Below are 10,304 nucleotides of genomic sequence, written 5' to 3' on the forward strand. Positions count from 1 at the left end.
TGTGAGCTACATACCAAATTTCAAGTCTCTAGCTTATACCGTTCCCGAGATATTGTTAAATTACACCGTCTTTTAGTTTGATAGGGAGAACTTTAGGTAACTACTGATGTCATGTTGATAGAGAGAACTTTAGGTAACTACGGATGTCTTATTGATAGAGATAACTTTAGGTAACTATACTGAGTACTGAGGTCTTATTTATCGTCTCGAAAGCGAAGAGAAAAGGAGGAAGGAGGACCGAATAGGAGAAAGCCAGCCGTTCCGAGAACGAAACCTATCAGTTGAGGATGAAATCCGCCCCGGGCGAGAATCGAACCCGCGACCTAGCGGTTACAAGGCAGACACGCTACCCTCCAACCTAACTAGGCTGGCTATTGAGGGTTTGGTGACTCTTATTTATCGTCCCGAAAGCGAAGAGAAAAGGAAGACCGGATAGGAGAAAGCCAGCCGTTCCGAGAACGAAACCTCTCAGTTGAGGATGAAATCCGCCCCAGGCGAGAATCGAACCCGCGACCTAGCGGTTACAAGGCAGACACGCTACCCTCCAACCTAACTAGGCTGGCTATTGAGGGTTTGGTGACATGGGTTAAGAGTGTTAAGACTTCACTGGCCAGTTCATAATAAGGCACGTAATATTCTCACACAACTGAGGAAACAAATGGACCTGTAAATAGGACATGGGAATTTTAAGTAAGTCGATTAAAGTGTCTAGACCTGTAGACTGTAGACCCGTCTAAATACATACTTGTCTACATAGAGTCTACATACTTGTCTTTAAGTAAATGGAATATTTTTTTTCTTCTTTATGAGTGTTTGTATATATTTCATTTACCATTGCAGACAAATTACCCAACATATGTAAACCTCGATAAAACCCCATCTATCTTGCCTTCTCTCTCCTCCTCATATTCGTTTTTCGTTCTCTCTATATTCGTATATCTAGGCTTGCCAAACGTCCCGAATTGGCCGGGACAGTCCCGAATTTCAGAGGGTGTCCCGGCGTCCCGTTCAGTTTTTCATTTTGGGGCGTTTTGTCCCGAATTTCCGTTTTTGTCCCAGAAAAAATTCGGGACGCGTTTTTTAACTTTAAAATTAGGTACCTCTATAAATCAGAATTTGTTCCTAACTTGTTTAAATTTGTCATGCTTTCATCAGTTTGCTCTTCCACTTTGCTAAACCTTTAGAAACGAGAAAATGTTGTATTAAACCGCCTTAAACGAAAAAAATGAGCTGGTCCCTTGGATTCTCGTTATCACCTATCGTACCTATGTACATATCGTACCTACCTATGTGATTTCGCGATTATGTTCGCGGATTTCGCGATTATGGTCGCGGATTTGGCGATTTTGTTCGCGGATTTCACGATTATGTTCCCGGATTTCGTGATTATGTTCGCGGATTTGGCAATTTTGTTCGCGAATTTGGCGATTATGTTCGCGGGTTTCGCGATTTTGTTCGCGGATTTTGCGATTATGCTCGCGGATTTCGCGATTTTTATTCGCGGATTTCGCGATTATGTTCGCGGATTGGCGATTATGTTCGCGGATTTCGCGATTTATGTTCGCGGATTTAGCGATTATTGTGTTCGCCGATTTGCGGATTACTCGTTCGCGGAATTTTCCGGATTTCTATTGTTCGCGGATTTGGCGATTATGTTCGCGGGATTTGGCGATTTTTGTTCGCGGATTTGGCGATTATGTTCGCGAGATTTGGCGATTATGTTCGCGGAATTTTGGCGATTATGTTCGCGGATTTCGCGATTTATGTTCGCGGATTTCGTTGATTATGTTCGAGCGATTTCGCGATTATGTTCGCGGGATTTCGCGATTATGTTCGCGGAATTCGCGATTTTTGTTCGCGGATTTGGGCGATTATGTTCGCGGATTTTGCGATTATGTTCGCGGATTTGGCAATTATGTTCGCGGATTCGCGTCTTGAATCGACATTTTGGATATTTGGCAAGCCTACGTATATCTGATTTTCCCCTCGACATTCTCACATAATCTGTATATTTCTTCTTCCCATTTTTTTCTCTTTTTCTTCCCAATAAAATGCAAATTGAATCCTCGAACCGGCCCTAAGACCGTAGAGTCTAGGGACGGGACTATTTTCCCGGTTCCCCACCATTTATCCGGGCTTGGGGACTATTTTTCCGCCCGTAATCCGCGCCTGATATTGTGCTCCATTCCTTGACATTTCATTTTTCTCCCTTCCTACTTAGTCCATCCCTTGTTTTCTCTCTCTCTCTCTCTCTCTCTAACTCTCTCTTTCTCTCTCTCTTTTTCTTCTTCTTCTCCTTCTCTTTTTCCACCTGTAGGGGTTTTTCTGTGTTTATAAACGAACCTTTTTTGTGCCTTTTGTACCTCCCACGCCCCTCAACTTTTGCACCTACCTACTTCTGCTACCTTTTTTTTTCTGTACCCTATTTCTCTCTGCCAAATATGATACGGCCCAAAAATGTAAATGGAGTGAAAGAGAGGGCCAGAGGGAGAGAGAGAGAGAGACAGCGAGGTCTGGAAAGAGTGAGAGCGAATTAGAGAGAGCGAGGGCTAGAAAGAGTGAGAGAGAAGGATAAAGAGACAGAGAGGGAGAAAAAGAGAGGCAGTGAGAGAAATTTTCTAGACTGAAAAAAGTTCCATTTAATGGCATATAAAGGGAAACATACAGGCGGGTGAGGTCAGTTTAAAAGTTCCACATTTGTGAACTTTGAACACATTAAATTTGATGGTGAAAATTAGTCAAAAGTTCGTACCTATCCCGATGCGGTCAAAGAGGAATGAAACTTTTTTTCCGGACCTATGTACACAACTGCCTAACCTTTGTACAGGCTGGAACTTTAGAGAAAGCACTTTTAGCACCAATGTACTATGTAATTTTGATTTTAACTTTTTTAAATTAATTATTATTATTACTATTTTAATATTTCTGTCGTTCACAAAAGTAAAGAAAAAGAATGTAATGACTGCCTACAATAAATACCTATGTATTATGTAGATATACCTAACATTGTGAAAATTCTAATGGCAAAGTTACTCCTGAAAACATACGAGTAGGTAAAAACCCATTATCATTCTGTTCCCACACAATCCTCTACACACCACATCCAATACACAAACTAGTGTTTGGATGGAAGAGCTCCTTTAGGAGAACCCTGCCACCATAAGGAAACTGTCTGGCTAGGGGACGTTAAACAGAGAGAAGACTAGCGTCTGGCTGTGGGACTATAAACAGGGAGGAGAACAGCTAACCCTAAGAGAAATAGATTTAAAAACAGGGGAAAGAGTGAAAAAGATGAAAAGGAGGAGAGAGAGAGGAAGGGAAATAAAAGAAAATTAACAAGCAGTTTTATCCTAAACAGATAAGGTTCGTTCTTGGAACGGCTGGCGTTCTCCTATCAACCTATCCTGTCTTCCTTCTCTTTTCGCTTTCGAGACAGTAAGAGCCTAACACTTAGAAAAAACTAGATGACGTAATCCCAATCTGCCTCGGGAAGCTCGACACTATAATATGCTATATTCCAACAACCTAAATCAGGGGAAGTAACCCAATAAAAGAGTTCTTTGACCCTAAACAGTGGCACCCTATGACTATTTTTTTCTCATTGTGACAGTTAGAGTTCCCTCTATCCCCCCAAAAAAAACACTTCGTGTTAAAAAATTAACGTCAAGAGTTACCCTCCACAAAAAAGTACTGATATAAAAAAAGACGTCACCATTCGGCGAAAGCTAAAGCCGCTACAACAACAACAACAACAACAACAACAACAACAACAACAACAACAACAACAACAACAACAAAGAAACCCTTAACAAATCTATGTTTGTTTTTCTCGTGATTTCAGAACACTGTGGATAAGTTGGTAGAGAAGGGACCTCCGGACTTGGGCATCTCCACCAATTCTTGGTCCGACCAGTTTGCGGATGCTTTTAGAGTGGGGGCAGGTAAGATTTTATTACAGTTATCCATCCCTTCATGGTTCTGAGATTTTAGAAAGTAGTTTAACTAAAAAATAGATACCTATACTAAGATAGGTATAGCTACCTCCTTTGTTTTATTTTTATTACAGACAGCATAATGGTCTCCCGATCAAAGACTTTATCGAAGGTTGAAGCTCAATATCATGTCAAAATTGCAAAAAAAAAAAAAAAAAAAAAAAAAAAAAAAAAAAAAAACACCCCCTCCCTGTTAACATTGGTAGCTAGGAATCCACTACCTACGTATTTTACTGTAACTACCTACCTATGTCATGTTTGCCTAGCCGAGATAACAATTCTCTGAGCAACCTGTGTGTACCTGTACATATAGCGTGATATACGGTTATGCCAGATTATAGGTATACGGTATACCGTATACCAGATTATGCCAGGGAATTTCCATATGAAAAACACATCTCCTTGCTATAAATCACGGCGGTGATAATTCAAACCGGAGTGACGTATGAATAAAGACTTTTCTAAGCAACAATTTTGTCTCGAATAAAATTTTTGGATAGTTTTACTTTCCTTATCCTATAGGAAGGAAAGTAACGTAATCGGGTTAAATTTTGGATGGTCAGTTTTAAGTGCCAAAACACGTTTTAAGGTCCCTAGAGCCTAAATCCAAAATTTCAGCCATTGGTCCGTGTGTGTGTCTGTAAACAAAATATCTCGAGGACGGTAGGAGGTTGAGACTTGAAATTTTGTACCTATATAGCTGTCAAGTGTGACTTTTGGTCAAGATCGGTGCAATGGTTGGCGGCATTTTACCGCTTTTGGCGGTTTTTGGTGTAATTTAACAACATCTCGAGAACGGTAAGAGCTAGAGACTTGAAATTTGGTATGTAGTTCACAAATGTGACAAGGATGCAACACAAAACGGTTTGGTTGAGAAGGTGCTGCGGTTAGCGCTATTTTGACCGCTTTTGGATAGATTTCGACCGTTTTTTTTGGCGGTTTTTAGCTATACCGACTAAACGGTTAGAGATATTGTAAAAGTTAGGGTAAAAGAACACTCAAATAAGCATCATTCAATAGGATTCGTGTGATGTTCACACCAGATTTTTTTACGTTCAGGATTACGTCCTTTTTCTCCTTTTTTTCTTCTATTCCTCTTTTCCCTTCCCTTCCTCTCTTTTTGTAGGTATTTTTTCCCTCTTACTCCCCCTGATCCTTCTTCATCTGCTTCCTCTTCATCTCATCCTTCTCCTCCTCCTTCTACTTCTTCTTCTACTTCTTCTTCTTCTTCTCCTCCTCCTCCTCATCCTTCTTCTTATTCTTCTGATCTTCCTCTTTCTTCTTCTGCTTCTTGTTCTCCTCCTCCTTCTTTCCTACACAAAATCTCCTGGCTGAGATAACACGTTTCGACTGTCGACTGTGGTTTTTCAGAACAGTTCCCCTATGTACTCCTGTCCTGTCCCGTATCTCAGTAGGTTCTGTCAACCTTTTTATGTAAACATGAACATTTTCATGTTTCCTCATGCTTCTAAAGACACTTTGTGTTTAGCTTACGTATGCCTAGTACACACGAGCAATTAATCAGAAAAACATTCTCAACAATCCAGCAACTTTGTTCCTCTCCAGACTAATTTCTGAAAAAATTTCTTTGAAGGTAGAAACGCTACTATCACGTCACGTGAACTCGTGAGGACTCAGAAAGATGTGATTCAAAGTTTGCCCATAATGGTAAAGCAGATGATTTCGTTCACGATAGCCACACTAACCTCACGTGAGGGCAGGCCACATTCTTGACCAAAGGCGATTTTTGTTCAATCATCCAAAATTTCTGGTTACCCTTGGAAGGTCCAATGAAAACATTCTAAATTTACATATTTTCTATTTATTATTTGGTAGGTACCTATTTTTTCGTACATTTCCAGCATTCATCCTCTTTTTTTCCAAATCACCGTCACTCATATTTTACTCCCATTAATTGCATTAACTGACGGTCACAATCAGACCGTCTGCCAGATCAGGCCCACGGTCTATTAGACAGGCTGAGCGTGGAGTGGCGGGCATGACATGGGAGCTGACGGTGTCACTTTAGACAGTCCTCACAGGAAATAAAACGTTTTTACAAAGAAGAAAACATTTTGTAAAATTAAAAAAAGTAGAAATGTAGGTCAAGAAGAGAGCATGGGATAAAGAGAGAGAGAAATAAGAACGAATTCAATGGCGAGAGAGATATGATGAAAAAGTCTAAAGTAAACAGAAGGGGAAACGCTTGTAATTGGAAAAAAATAAAAGCATGGATATGTGCTCTGTATGTATGGAGAATAGGGTGAAAAATGAGAAAGTGGAGGAGAGAGAGGAGAAAGGAGAGAAGAAAAATGAGACCATGTGTCCGAAGATGAAGAGGAGAAAGAGAAAACCCGTGGAGAAATTGAGTAAAGAAGAGAAAGAGTAAGAGAGAAGAGGCGAGAAGAAGACGAAAAAAAAAAAAGAACAAGAGGTATCCGAAGACGAAGAAGACAAAAGAGACAGGGAAAATCATAGGAGAAATTGAGAGGTAAAGAAAAGAAAAAGAAAGGGAGGTGGAGAAATAGACGAGAAAGAGCAAAAGTAAGCAAGAGAAAAGAGGTGGGAATGAGAATGGGTAAAAGAGGGTTGAAGAGGAAAATTGGAGTGAGAAAAGGGAGAAATATGATAAGAAAAAGAGATGGAGATGGAAAAGGAAGGATGTAGAGAAAGAAGAGGGGGAAAAGGTCGAAAAGGAAAAGTAGGGGATAGGGAGAAAGTAAAAATAAATAAAATAGAAAAGAAGAAAAGTGGGAGAGAGAGAAATACAAATAAAGGGAAAAGTTTGTGCAATAATAAATAACGCAAATGCAACACAGAGAGATAGAGAGAGTGAGAGAGAGAGAGAACGGAAAAAGAGAAAGGTATGGAAATGGATGAAAAATACGAACATATGAAAGTGATAAATGTAAGAGAAAAGACAGATTTACAATTAACGGAATGGCATAGAAAATAGAAATACATTTGGAGGGAAAAGAAAAAGTAATAAATAGAGAAAGAGAGAGAGAGGAGAAATAGACTTTAATCAAACAATGAACTCGAAAGCCACTTTAATCACACAATGTGAGAACTTGCCACAGAACATTTCAAGATGGAAAATACTTATAAATCACACGAAGATCATCCTTTCGACACTGCAAACATTCATCACAAATCACCACAAATACGAAGAAGATGTTGAAGAAGAATAAGGAGAAGAAGAAGAAGAAGAAAAAGAAGAAGAAGAAGAAGAAGAAGAAGAAGAAGAGGAAGAGAGAGATCGCATAATTGATGAAAATGTCAAAACATCACCGAGAAGAGAAGAGTGAAAAATGCTCGTTCTGTAAAATCCCACCGGAATATTTACGACTGGAAATATTGGAAAGGAAAGAATACTCTGTGATGTTGCTACGAGTACTATTGTGCAGTGAGCACCAAAGTTGTGACATAATAACACAAAGAAATTTTATTTACATTACATTTACAAAGAACTTAGGAGTAAACAGAAAATGAGTGAAAATTATTTGAAGATTGTATAACACCGTGCCTAGACAGACTATTCAAATAAGTAATTAGGTAATAATTCGCCAGGAATTCCAAAACAATGCCCTTGAAATTGATGGCAAAAAGCACCTTTCACTCCTACACTGGCAGTCTAAATAACATTATTCGTAATACCTACCTTATGGAGGTGTCAAAAAACAAACCGTATAATTAGTGGAGATGTGAATACTACAACTGTGATGCCAAAAAACTTTATATGTACTTACCAGATTATGTAAGAAAATTTCATCAGTAACTAGAAAAAAATTTTTCCGGCACTATTGACATGGGTAAAATAGAACAACTCATCGAAGAATGGAGTCGCCTTCGAAGTTTCTCACCAGAAAAAAACCACTTTAATCAAACAATGAACTCGAAAACCACTTTAATCACACACTGTGAGAACTTGCCACAGAACATTTCAAGATGAAAAATACTTATAAATCACACGAAGATCATCCTTTCGACACTGCAAACATTCATCACAAATCACCACAAATACGAAGAAGATGTTGAAGAAGAATAAGGAGGAGGAGGAGGAGAAGAAGAAGAAGAAGAAGAAGAAGAAGAAGAAGAAGAAGAAGAAGAAGAAAAACCTCTTTAAAAAATAATAATAATAAAAAATCTGGTGTGAATATCACCACAACAACAACAACGCAAATTATCTGTCATTTGAACTCTACAATATGGCACCTGGGGTATAGAATAGGAACACTGACTTGACAACAGTAGATGAAAAGTAATATGTACCTACTTGAAATCATTCAGTTGATTCCATTTCAATGTCTTCATCAGAAGAGGATGCCTCTTCTCTTTCAACTGGTATGTATGACTTTAGATCCTCCAATACAGCTTTCTTTTGCAAGGTTAGAACAGCAACGTCAACTGGCTTCCTTCTTTTTTTAATTCTTTTGAAGGGTAACAACTGAGAATCTTGGGTTCTAAGTTTTTGAGAGGGAGTAATGGTAGAGGTTGGTATCATAGTGGGACACACTGGGACACTTGCAGTAGATGAAGTAATATTCTTCATAATACTTTCAATATCAGTATCAACTTTGCATAGGAGTACACCCAACCGCTCGGCCACTAAGACATTTGATTTTTGGACGCACAAAACTTCTTTATTAATCAACTCGATCGAAAAGTTTGAAATTTTCCCCTAAAAGTCACTTTTTCCTCCCTAGCGGGTCTACTACGTACCATTATTTTCTTCAACAATGCTACAATATTATTTATTTACCTACCTGTAATAATTAGCAACCAACAGAAAGAGCCATTTCACACTGAGCGGATTTTTACCGCGCGGATTCCGCTCTCGCGGTTTTTTTCCGCCTAGTCAATGAGTGTTTAATGAGTCCTTTCACACACAGCGGTATTCTAGTGAAATCCGCGCGTTTTCCCCGCGGATCCGCTGGACGTCCGCAGAAATCGCGGTTTTTTTCCCGCTGCAGTAGTAGTCATATTAGAAGTGTTGTGATGTAAGGAATATTGATAATAATTTTTAATTTCTTGAAGTCTTAATCACCTTCCCACCATTTGTAGAACGGGCTGTAGGCGTGATTAATTGAATCGGGTGAAAAGAAAAAAAAAAAAAGAAAATTTTTTTTCGCGATTTTCAAGATTTTTGAGCCTATCAGAAAACCGGTTAAACAAATCGTAGAAAGTTCGGAAATTTTTTCGCGATTTTCAAGATTTTTGAGCCTATCAGAAAACCGGTTAAACAAATCGTAGAAAGTTAGTAGAAATGTAGGTCAAGAAGAGAGCATGAGATAAAGCGAGAGAGAAACAAGAACGAATTCAATGGCGAGAGAGAGAGATATGATGAAAAAGTCTAAAGTAAACAGAAGGGGAAACGCTTGTAATTGGAAAAAAATAAAAGCATGGAAATGTGCTCTGTAGAAATGTAGGTCAAGAAGAGAGCATGAGATAAAGCGAGAGAGAAACAAGAACGAATTCAATGGCGGGAGAGAGAGATATGATGAAAAAGTCTAAAGTAAACAGAAGGGGAAACGCTTGTAATTGGAAAAAAATAAAAGCATGGAAATGTGCTCTGTATGTATGGAGAATAGGGTGAAAAATGAGGAAGTGGAGGAGAGGGAGGAAGAAAAATTAGACCATGTGTCCGAAGATGAAGAGGAGAAAGAGAAAACCCATGGAGAAATTGAGTAAAGAAGAGAAAGAGTAAGAGAGAAGAGGCGGGAAGAAGAGGAAAAAAAAGAACAAGAGGTATCCGAAGACGAAGAAGACAAAAGAGACAGGGAAAATCACAGGAGAAATTGAGAGGTAAAGAAGAGAAAAAGAAAGGGAGGTGGAGAAATAGACGAGAAAGAGCAAAAGTAAGCAAGAGAGAAGAGGTGGGAACGAGAAAAGGGTAAAAGAGGGTTGACGAGGAAAATTGGAGTGAGGAAAAGGAGAAATATGATAAGAAAAAGAGATGGAGATGGAAAAGGAAGGATGTAGAGAAAGAAGAGGGGGAAAAGGTCGAAAAGGAAAAGTAGGGGATAGGGAGAAAGTAAAAATAAATAAAATAGAAAAGAAGAAAAGTGGAAGAGAGAGAGAGAGAGAGAGAGAGAAATACAAATAAAGGAAAAAGTTTGTGCAAGAATAAATAACGCAAATGCAACACAGAGAGATAGAGAGATTGATTGATTGATTGATTAATATTTTCTTCTTTATTTAACAAGACATGGTATATAATAAAATACATCTCCTAAGCTATTAGCTAACTTCTTGGAGATGGGCCTCTCTCCTTAACAATCATAAATTAACAATATAAACAATACTGTAGGT

This window comes from Diaphorina citri, unplaced genomic scaffold (genome assembly GCF_000475195.1).
Source record: "Diaphorina citri unplaced genomic scaffold, Diaci psyllid genome assembly version 1.1 scaffold960, whole genome shotgun sequence".
NCBI lineage: Eukaryota > Metazoa > Arthropoda > Insecta > Hemiptera > Psyllidae > Diaphorina > Diaphorina citri.